This window comes from Saccopteryx bilineata, chromosome 1 (genome assembly GCF_036850765.1).
Source record: "Saccopteryx bilineata isolate mSacBil1 chromosome 1, mSacBil1_pri_phased_curated, whole genome shotgun sequence".
Classification (NCBI taxonomy): Eukaryota; Metazoa; Chordata; class Mammalia; order Chiroptera; family Emballonuridae; genus Saccopteryx; species Saccopteryx bilineata.
This window is the reverse complement of record NC_089490.1, coordinates 217,207,954-217,219,756: the sequence shown is the minus strand read 5'-3', so window position 1 is coordinate 217,219,756 and position 11,803 is coordinate 217,207,954. Positions and strand designations below refer to the sequence as shown.

The 11,803-nt window shown below is 40.6% G+C and overlaps 1 non-coding gene across 1 annotated transcript; it reads right to left on the bottom strand.

The window, feature by feature from the left end:
- Positions 1 to 4,043: 4,043 nt before the first annotated feature.
- LOC136321596 (U6 spliceosomal RNA) lies at positions 4,044 to 4,148 on the bottom strand. Its single transcript, XR_010728743.1, has one exon. It is a non-coding gene; the product is annotated as a U6 spliceosomal RNA (small nuclear RNA).
- Between the last annotated feature and the right edge of the window lie 7,655 nt (positions 4,149 to 11,803).

Genomic DNA, 11,803 nt, shown 5'->3' with positions numbered 1-11,803 from the left:
CATTTCTTTGTCCTCCAGAATTTTCATCAAACTAGATCTTGACTTTGAAATCTTCTGAAGTTTCAAATTCTCATCATTTAGTATGTATATCTTTAAAGAACTGAAATTCTGGCTCTGGCTGGTGGCTCAATGGATAGAATGTCAGCCTGGCATAAATAAGTGGTTCAATCTCTGGTTAGGACACACATAAAAAATGACCATCTGCTTCTCCTTCCCTTCCTCCCCCTATCTCTCCCCCTTCCCTTCTTGCAGCCAGTGGCTTGATTGGTTCAAGCATGGCTTTGGGCACTGAGGATAGCTCAGCTTCTCTGAGCATCGGCCCCAGATGGGGTTGCCAGGTGGCTCCTGGTCAGGGTGCATGTGGAGGTCTGTCTAACTCTTTCCCCTCCTCTCACCTAAAAATAATAATAAAATAAAAAAGAACTGAAGTTCTTATCCAGGTTATTTCTCACATTATTGGCTAGACTTTCTCTCTGGACCACATTAACTATTTACATGTAGCATGACTGTAATCAAGAGGACTGTTGAGAACCCATAAACTTCTTGAACTGCCCTACAGTCTATTTGTCAACATGAGATGTCTTTATTATAAACAATGTTTTCATAAGATTACTTCTTTTCTCCCTGTAGAGGCAGACTAATCAGGTTGTATTTAAGTTCCTTTGAGTTGATTGATTTTTCTCTATATGAATCACTTCAAGTCCTCACAACATGTGTCAGCAAAATGTTGCTGCCACCAATCAATGGCAACAGGAACACCCAATTTGGGGTATGGTAAAAGAGAAACTTTTTTCAGGTTTACAAATAAGGGAAATGCAGCTTCCTGTGAAAACCAAAAGTGATCTCCCCTGAGACAGAGGGGAAGCCTGATTATGTAAAGAGCACCTCTATCCCTGATTGGTCTATTTTTATGCAAATGACCCAAATTTGCACAATTTTTTTAAATTTTTATTTATTTATTTATTTTTACAGAGGCAGAGATAGACAGGGACAGACAGACAGGAATGGAGAGAGATGAGAAGCATCAATCATTAGTTTTTCTTTGCAACTTCTTAGTTGTTCATTGATTGTCTTCTCATATGTGCCTTGACCACGGGCCTTCAGCAGACCGAGCAACCCCTTGCTGGAGCCAGCGATCTTGGGTCCAAGCTGGTGAGCTCTGCTCAAACCAGATGAGCCAGTGCTCAAGCTGGCGACCTTGGGGTCTCGAACCTGGGTCCTTCCGCATCCCAGTCCGATGCTCTATCCACTGCGCCACCACCTGGTCAGGCTGCACAATTTGATTGGGATAAATAGCATTGTTCTGATTTGTTGGAATCATGTGCCCTGATTGGTGAATAAAAATTTAAATGAGATAGCTGCACAGTTTCAATTGGACAAAGCAGGTCTCACTCAGTGTTATTGGTCAAAAAGACAATTAACAGGAGCTTCTTTATAAGGGTCAGCTGGGCTGACAGGAGCACAGTGCAGGAGACTGGCAGCTCTGTGGCTTCTCCCTGAAATGCAGTGTGTGTGAGGCCTCTGTCAGCTAGCTGCTGGACTCTGACTGTGAATTTGGGCCTAGTTAACCATGAGAAGTCCTTCTTGACAGATATATATTCTTGTGTGTGTGTGTGTGTGTGTGTGTGTATTTCTCACAAAAATTAGGGGATGTTTCAAAATGAATATGAAGCGATAAAAAAAAACATTTGACTTTTTTATTAAACAAGATCAGAAAAGCAAATGACAAGTCAAAGAAAGTTGTTCAATTATGCAAATGAGATACAAAACCAACTTTATTTCGTTGGTGAAAATGCACTACACAAAAGGCTGAAAGTACTGGGTGGGTATCTGCATGTTCCCTGATCCCCTAATTTTTATGAGCAGTTGAATACCTATATATGCATAATTTTTTTTCTGCTTGGCAGAGATAGAAAGAAAGAGAAACATCACTTTGTTGTTCCACTTATTTGTGCATTCATTGGTTGCTTCTAGTATGTGCCCTGACCAAGGATTGAACCTGCTACCTTGGTGTATTGGGGTGATGCTCTAACCAATTGAGTTTCCTGGCCAAGTCTCTATATTCCTTCTTGAGGTTCACACATGTTTAGTGGAATTCTATATTAGGTTCCTAAATTTTAAAAAAATTTAATATTATTTTTTATTTATTAAATTTTAGAGAGAGGAAGGGTGAGAACGTAAGAGAGAAACACTGATTTGTTGTTCCACTTTTTTTTTTATTGTATTTATTTTTAATGGGGTGACATCAGTAAATCAAGATACATATATTCAAAGATAATATGTCCAGGTTATCTTAAAGTTCAATTATGTTGCATACCCATCACCCAAAGTCAGATTGTCCTGTCACCCTCTATCTAGTTCTCTTTGTGCCCCTCCCCCTCCCCCTTCCCTCTCCCTTTCCCCCCTCCCCCCGTAACCACCACACTCTTGTCAATGTCTCTTGGTCTCACTTTTATGTCCCATCTAAGTATGGAAAAATGCAGTTCCTGGTTTTTTCTGATTTACTTATTTCACTCCGTATAATGTTGTCAAGATCCCACCATTTTGCTATAAATGATCCGATGTCATCATTTCTTATGGCTGAGTAGTATTCCATAGTGTATATGTGCCACATCTTCTTTATCCAGTCATCTATTGATGGGCTTTTTGGTTGTTTCCATGTCCTGGCCACTGTGAACAATGCTGCAATGAACATGGGGCTGCATGTGTCTTTACAAGTCAATGTTTCTGAGTTTTTGGGGTATATACCCAGTAGAGGGATTGCTGGGTCATAAGGTAGTTCTAGTTGCAGTTTTTTGAGGAACCACCATACTTTCTTCCATAATGGTTGTACTACTTTACATTCCCACCAACAGTGGATGAGGGTTCCTTTTTCTCCACAGCCTCTCCAACATTTGCTATTACCTGTCTTGTTAATAATAGCTAGTCTAACAGGTGTGAGGTGGTATCTCATTGCAGTTTTGATTTGCATTTCTCTAATAACTAAAGAAGATGAGCATCTTTTCATATATCTGTTGGCCATTTGTATTTCTTCCTGGGAGAAGTGTCTGTTCATATCCTCTTCCCATTTTTTTATTGGATTGTTTGTTTGTTTGTCGTTGAGTTTTATGAGTTCTTTGTATATTTTGGATATTAGGCCCTTATCTGAGCAGGTGTTTAAAAATATCATTTCCCAATTAGTTGGCTGTCTGTTTATCTTGTTATCAATTTCTCTTGCTGAACAAAAACTTCTTAGTCTGATGTAGTCCCATTCATTAATTTTTGCTTTCACTTCTCTTGCCTGTGGAGTCAAATTCATAAAATGCTCTTTAAAGCCCAGGTCTATGAGTTTGGTACCTATGTCTTCTTCTATGTACTTTATTGTTTCAGGTCTTATGTTTAGATCTTTGATCCATTTTGAGTTAATTTTAGTACAGGGGGACAAACTGTAGTCCAGCTTCATTCTTTTGCATGTGGCTTTCCAGTTTTCCCAGCACCATTTGTTGAAGAGGCTTTCTTTTCTCCATTGAGTGTTGTTGGCCCATTTATCAAAAATTATTTGACTATATATATGTGGTTTTATTTCTGGGCTTTCTATTCTGTTCCATTGGTCTGAGTGTCTATTTTTCTGCCAATACCATGTTGTTTTGATTGTCGTGGCCCTATAATAGAGTTTGAAGTCAGGTATTGTAATGCCCCCAGCTTCATTCCTTTTCTTTAGGATTGCTTTGGCTATTCGGGGCTTTTTATAGTTCCATATAAATCTGATTATTTTTTGCTCCATTTCTTTAAAAAATGTCATTGGAATTTTGATGGGAATTGCATTAAATTTGTATATAGCTTTGGGTAATATGGCCATCTTGATTATATTTATTCTACCTAACCAAGAACAAGGTATATTCTTCCATCTCATAATGTCTTTTTCGATTTCCCTTAACAATGGTTTATAGTTTTCATTGTATAAGTCCTTTACATTCTTTGTTATGTTTATTCCTAGGTATTTTATTTTTTTTGTTGCAATCGTGAAGGGGATTATTCTTTTGAGTTCATTCTCAAATGTTTCATAAAATATGGAACGCTTCACGAATTTGCGTGTCATCCTTGTGCAGGGGCCATGCTAATCTTCTCTGTATCATTCCAATTTTAGTATATGTGCTGCCGAAGCGAGCTGTTGTTCCACTTTTTATGCATTCATTAGTTGATTTTTGGGGGAGACAGAGAAAGACAGAGAGAGGGACAGATAAGGACAGAAAGACTGGAAGGAAGAGAGATGAGAAGAGAAGCATCAGTTCTTCATTGCAGCACCTTAGTTATTCATTGATTGCTTTCTCATATGTGCCTTGACCATGGGGCTACAGCAGACTGAGTAACCCCTTGCTCAAGCCAGTGACCTTGGGCTTAAGTCAGTGAGCCTTGCTCAAACCAGATGAGCCCGCACTCAAGCCAGCGACCTCAGGGTTTCAAACCTGGGTCCTCCACGTCCCAGTCCAATGCTCTATCCACTGCGCCACTGCTTGATCAGGCATGTTGGTTGATTCTTGCCTGTTCCCAGACCAGGGTCAAAGTGGCATCCTTGGCATATTGGGATGATGCTCCAACCAACTGAGCTACCTGGCCAGGGCCTATTAGGATCCTAAATTAAGGCTGAAGATTTTGTTTTTCAAGTCCTAATTTTTTACTCTATTGAAACTTTTATGTATATTTTTTAATTGATTGATTTTACAGAGAGAAGAGAGAGAGGCAGGAGGGAGAAGGAATGTGAAGAGTAGTTGCTTCTTGTATGCGCCTTGAGGGGGCAAGCAGGGGATCTGAAACCAATAAACTCAGCATTCTAGGTTGATGCATTATCCTTTGCGCCACCACAGACCAGGTTCTATTGAAACCCTTATATTCTCTCTCTCTCTCTCTCTCTTCCCCTTTCTCTCTCTCTGCTAAGCAGAAAATAATGAAAGTAATCCCAGGCAGAAGAAAGAATGTAACCAGAGACACAAGCACTGGGGAACTGCATTATTTGTGGACAACCTCATGCGGATGTAATGGAAGAGGTCGCAGAAGCTGAGGTTGGAAAAGCAGCTGGAGCCAGTATGGGAGGGTTCATGATGGCACCCTCCTAAGGAATCTGGCTTATCCTGCCGAATGGGTACAATCTAAATTTGTGTGTTTAGCAGTATGTAATCTCTGTTTTGAGAAATGTAATTCTTTTTTTTTTTTTCAGAGACAGAGAGAGAATCAGAGAGAGGAATAGATAGGGACAGACAGGAATGAAGAGAGATGAGAAGCATCAATCATTAGTTTTTTGTTGCGGCACCTTAGTTTTTTATTGATTGCTTTCTCATATGTGCCTTGACCATGGGGCTACAGCAGAGCGAGTAACCCCTTGCTCGAGCCAGCAACCTGGGTCCAAGCTGGTGAGCTTTGCTCAAACCAGATGAGCCCACGCTCAAGCTGGTGACCTCGGGGTCTTGAACCTGGGTCCTCCACATCCCAGTCCAATGCTCTATCTACTGTGCCACCACCTGGTCAGGCGGTAATTCTTTTTTAAAAAACATTTTATTGATTTGTTTTTTAGAGAGAGGAAGGGAGAGAGAGAAACATCAATTTGTTTTTCCAATTATTTATGCATTCCTTGGTTGATTCTTATATGTGCCCTGACGGGATTGCACTCACAACCTTGGAATATCAGGATGATGTTCTAAACAACTGAGCTACCTAGCCAGGGCAAAAGATAATTCTGAGCTAGTTTTAGAAAGTGAATTGATAGTGGGAGCTAGCTACTGGAATAAGGGATACCAGTCAGGAGGTAGCTACAATAGCCTAATGAGACCTGGGGAAAGTTACTTGTGTCCTGGCTCAAGCAGCAGCTTTGAAACCCTGAAAGGAAAGCTCCAGAAGTCCATGTGAATGGCCCCAACTGGAGGGCTAATGAGGAGGAAGGGGAAAGCGTTGGAAAGAACTGGACTGGATTCTTGGTAGAGTGACTAGTGTTTGATTATTCTTTTTTTCTTTTTCAATAACAGTGGTCATTCAATATTATTTTATATTAGTTTCAGATGTACAGCCTAATGGTTAGACATTTATATAACTTACAAAGTGATCCTCCAATAAGTCTAGTACCCACCTGCCACTGTACATACTTATTACAATATTATTGACTATGTTCTTGATGCTGAACTTTATTTCCTGGTGGCTATTTTGTAACTACTCATTTGTACTTCTTACTCCCTTTACCTTTTCCACCCACAAAGAAAACAGAAACAGACTCATAGATACAGAGAATAAACTGATTATTCTTCAAAACACTATCTGAACTGAATTAGATTTTTCTGACCTTCCTGACTGACTCAGAGCCCCCTTTGATCTCTTGTTATCATTTGTTGCTACTCCCTTGTTTCATAAATTATAATTATGTCCGTATTCCCCATGGGGATCAGCTGGAGCTGACTACAAATGCCTTTTCAGTTTCTGTCTGAGCAGCCCCTACCCAATGCCCAGTACAAAAAGTAATGGCAACACTCAGGAAGATTGACCCTTCTGCGACCATGACGTATAGGCTTCCTTGTCAATGGGACAGATGTGGGAGAGAAACAAGATGGAAAAAGCCAATGCGGACTCTGATGTGTCCATCTCAGAAGGCTGCACGGTGAGCAAAGACTTGAAATGAAAGGAGAGGCTGGGGGTGGAAATGAGCTATTTTAAACTTTTTGAGTTTGAAAGTGCCTGCAGGACTTCCAGGTACAGATCCCTAGTGGAGAGCTAGATGTACTGATAGTGTCCACTTGGAACTCTTTATCTGCGGCAGATGCCTATAGGTCATGTCAAGCAGTACGTACGTAAGAGCCTAGCCAGAGCTTCTTGTCTGAAATACTTATTAGTGTGTGATACATCTGCTGTTTTTGTGTAATGGTCTCTCCAGCATTTTAATCTTTTAGCTGCAGACTCTGGCTCTTGGTATCTTTCAGGCACTCCTTGTTTGGTTAGCATGTTGTCCCCTATCTCTGATATATACCCCCTTGCTTACTTGTCACATTTATCAACATCTGTCCCTAAAACTGGTGATAATTAAATTATGCCTGCCTTGCTTACTTCAAAGGAGTTGTGAGAATTAACTGCTATAAGTAGATGAAAATTGTTTAACTCCATTTCCCATGTATAATTTTATGAATTTTTGGATATAGGCTAATAATTATCTTTCTGAAGTTTGTCTTAAGTTATAATGCCTTCAGCATAACAGTGAATTATTGTGTCTGTGTGTAATACTATGTAAATAAAGTGGTATGAGAATACTTTATATTTATTTATACTCTGCCTCAATAATTCCAATATGGCTCTATGAAGCCACAAATTCATGGTGCCAAGGCCAACGAATCCTTTAAAGTTATGCTGAAAGTCAACAAAGAGTGTGAGTAAAGGAGGTATAATATATCAGCCCTGGTGTGATAAATAGAATTGAAATTTGCTGGGGAAATTTCATCCTGAGAGGGCAGAGTGTTCCAAACCATGTTTCTGGTGTCACCTCTTCCAAAAAACCGTCCCTTGTCACTGTGCAGTGGATTGTGCCGCGGACCAGCGCAGCTCCAAATAACGGTGCGGAATTAAGGAAACACACTTTGTCAGAACAAAACTGATGGGACCGGGAGGGCTCTTCAAACTGCCTGGCAGCATCTGAGTGCCTCACAGCCCCAGTTCGCTTTATTATATGGACCTATGCAAATCAAGGACCCTGATACAAAGTTGCACATCAAAGGCTAAGACAGGAACTCTCCCAAGGCAAAAACAGGATACATTAGTGAAATTTACAAACATCTGAAACAAACAGAGTCAGAGGAAGGGTATGTATATTGCTTCCTGCAACCCAAGGAAGGAAGGGGAGTGGGTGCAAACACTCAGCATTAAAGCCAAATATGGAGATGGAAGGGGGAGAACTTAGCCCCCTGCCAAGCCTCGAATCTATAATGGCTTTTTGCCATTACCGGTCCACAACATATCCCCCTTTTCTTTTTAATTTGTGTGCTGAGATTTGCACTCATCTGATTTTCTAATTTGGAGGCAGATGGAAAAAATACAAAACAAACACAAAATTAGTATAGCCAATGCTAACAGATACCCAAAACAAGTATACCAATACATCACAGTGATCAAAGACTTTAAGCAAACTCTTTAAGCTAATACAACAAGAATCTATAAAAGAGTAATATCCTTAAAGTGTTCACCAAGTCCAAGTTGGCACCAACACCATTCCAAATCTCTGCAAATGCAACCCAACCCCAGTTCAGTCCATCAAAAATTGTCACAAGAGCAGGAGTCCAGGAAAAGTCCACTTTCAGGAGAAGTCCTCATGGCACTGGAATTGCCGTCACACTTCCACACTCTGCAGCTAGCATCAAAGTCCCAATGACCGCTGCTTCCCAGCTGGCAATGACCCAGGTAGACTGGAAAAGCCATCTGCAGCACGCATGAAGACGGAGCTTCCGTTTTCTTTAAACTGGAAAGATGAACCCAGGGGTCCTATACTGGAGCTTTACAGCCATGGAGTGGTGAGGAGAACCTTGGGATACACTAAGCTGGGTGGCATAGGTAAATTTGTAAGTTGGCAAAAAAAGGAAAAAAGGAGCTCTGAATTAGGAGTAGGTCCTAGCCTAAACTATGAGTGGGGCATTGAGGCAGGAGGAATAAAAGAAAGACTATATATTAATCAAAGCAGCAGAAAACAGGACTATCAATACCCACAACAGAGATCTTCGAGGGAAGAATAAAAAACCTGAATATTCAGGCAAGACCTAGTTAAATGACCCTTGTGTAAATGAGACCAGTCTACCAGCTACTTGGAAGAAATACCCCAGGCTCGTCCACAGTGTCGAAGATGGGGCCGACGGCCCTGGGCACCTTTTAGCCTTCAGTGGCAAATCCCAGTATTCTGGGCAAGGTTAGGTCACAGGTGGCTGGAGCAGGGCTGGAAGAGACTGAACCCTCCCTTAGAGGAGTGAGGGGGAAGCCTACCTTCCAGTGTGTCCCTTCTTCCTCACAGCAAAGGCATGTAAGCCTGGCAGGCTTTGGCTTAAATGACCATCCTTTCCACTATTGAAGCAGGGCCCTGATGAAGTTCCAGTTGGAGTGTTGGAGCCTCTGAGGGCGTATGCCAAGAGCTAGTATTTTACCTGATCTCCTTTGGGCTTTTTCGGCCTCTTGGTACCTTAAAAGCCATGCTCAGAAGATCTCGCTGAGGGGCTTGAGAGTCCCTATCTGCCTATATATCTGGAGCTATTCAGAAAAGAACAAAACAGTGTCATTAGCTGGAATCAAATAAAATTTTAAAAAGGGTAGTAGTTTGCAGGACAAAAATTTGGGCATCTCTTGTACATCAGCATTCAAGATAAACTGTTTGAAGTAAAAAGCGTAACAGGGTAGACCTGCAGGAGCTCCAGGATATGACTCCCCCCCCCTTTCTTTTTATATTATTTACAATTGAATCACACTTTACAATATTTTGACTTCAAATATTGCAAGAAATTCTTGACTTTGTTAACTTTTAACAAAAATAGAGTAAAAGCACCTCCAAACAACATTCCCACACTTATCAAAACACCCCCTTAACATTAATTAACAGGCACTTTAGAGAGTACATATCAAAACTGAAAAATCCCATTGTGATCTTCATTATTCTTCTACAGCAAAAAAAATCTTTACACCTTTATTATGTAAATCTATGCTGCTTCAAGCCTTTCACTTGCAGCCTGGAGCAGCCTGGCCAAACCAGCAAGTCTTTTGGATCCAAAATGAGCGTGCTCTACTTATTCCAAACAAAATTATATTTATATAGGGAAATGAAACTATTCCCGTTTTGTTTTCAATACTACAGCCGGCACTTCCAAAACTATTATCATCATTACTTTTCATGTAAGGACTTAATTCAGGCCTTATAAACAAAAACACTTAGACATTAAACAAAGACTTCACATACAATCACACAAATCAAGAGTGAAACCCGGGGTTTTAGAGATTAAACTATGGCCTGCTTGATCTTAAGTAGGGCTATCTTAATAGGAACATAATAAGGATATATACTAAACAGAGACCTCTCTCGAAAAATCTCAAGATGGCCGTATGAGATTTCTGTTCAGCAATACCCAAATCAGGCCCCTCTTTTGCCCTCTTTTCAAGCAATGGATCAGGAAAATAAAATGATCTAAAACATTAAAAAAATTAGATAATAATTGAGAAAGGGAAGAGAGCATAGTAAACTAAGCCTCATACAATTGCTCTTGTGAAGTAAGTCTCTCATCTAGAATCATGGTGTCTCATCAGTCATTCAGGGATCCACCGAGGAGCTTCAGCAGACCTAGGAAAAACACACACATATCCTCGGCCCCATAAGAGAACAGGGTCTGGCCCTTGCCAGATTCCTGTGAGTGGGTCCCTCCATCGCACTTCAGGGAAGGCTTTCTTTGCAGGGTTCCAGAGTGTCTCTGCTGCTGAATGACCCTGTACATCAGTATTCAAAAATTTTAAAGTGAAAAGAGCATGACAAAGAAGATTTGCAGGAGTTTGAGGGTATAATTCCCCTTTTTAAATTTTTTCCAATTGGTTTTTAAGTGTTTGATGTGCACGCTCTACAATGCCTTGACCCTGGGGATTGTAAGGAATTCCCGTCCTTAGGTCAAGTCCAAAAATCTGACAAAATGTAGTAAATGCTTTTCCTACATATGCAGGAGCGTTGTCAGTTTTAATCAGTTTAGGAAGTCCAATAATAGAAAATGCATACAAGCAATGAGCTATAACATGTTTAGCAGCCTCTCCTGTTCTGGCAGAGGCTACTATAAATCCAGAATAAGTATCTACTGTAACATGGACAAAGGATTGTTTGCCAAATGAAGGTATATGAGTAACATCCATTTGCCAAAGTTGTCCCGGTAGGAGTCCTCGAGGGTTAATTCCAAACGAAGGGACAGATTGTAATATAGGGCACCTTGGACAAGATTTAACAATCTGCCGTGCTGCTTCCCGAGAAAGTTGAAACTGTTTACGCAAGGCTGCAGCGTTCTGGTGATGGATAGTATGAGACTGAATTGCTTGATCTGTCATGGTTGCTCCAATAATTTTCTTTTGGGTAGCTTGATCAATAAGGGCATTCCCTTGTGCTAAAGCTCCAGGGAGCATGGAGTGAGCTCGAATATGTCCTATAAAACACAAAGCTGTATGTTGACGTACAAGTCTTTGAAGAAGGAGGAACTGCTGAAATAGTTCCTCATCAGCAGTTGTCCCTAAGACAGCAGTCTCTATAGTGGAAACAACCATAAGTAAATATCTGCTGTCTGTATATAAATTAAAGGAGGAGTATGGCAAATGCTGAAAAGCCATGATAATGGCATGTAATTCTCCTCTTTGGGCTGATTTTAAGGTGACTGTTTCAGTATAACAATCGTCTTAGGAAATATAAAGGTAGTAATTAATGAAAATGAACTATTTTATCAGCTGGGTAGTGAGAATCAGTTTGGCCTGTAAAATTTGCAAAAGCGATTTGCCATTTTGTGGAAGTTTCCCAGAGCCATTGTTGTTGATCTTTTGAAAAAGGAACAATAGTCTGTGGCTCAAAACCTATAAGCTGCAAGAGTCGCCTACGCCCCTTGATAATCAAGGAGGCAACAAGATCAAAATATGGAGATAAAACTTTCTTAGGAGTAACAGCTAAATGAATCCATTCAATAGGACCTGAAGCTTGCCACAATAGTCCTGTTGGAGTGTAACTTGAGGGACATATTAGTAGGGCAATTGATTCCTCAGGATTTATGCGTTTTAGTTGTGCTTGCTGCAAGGCCTTTTCTACAAG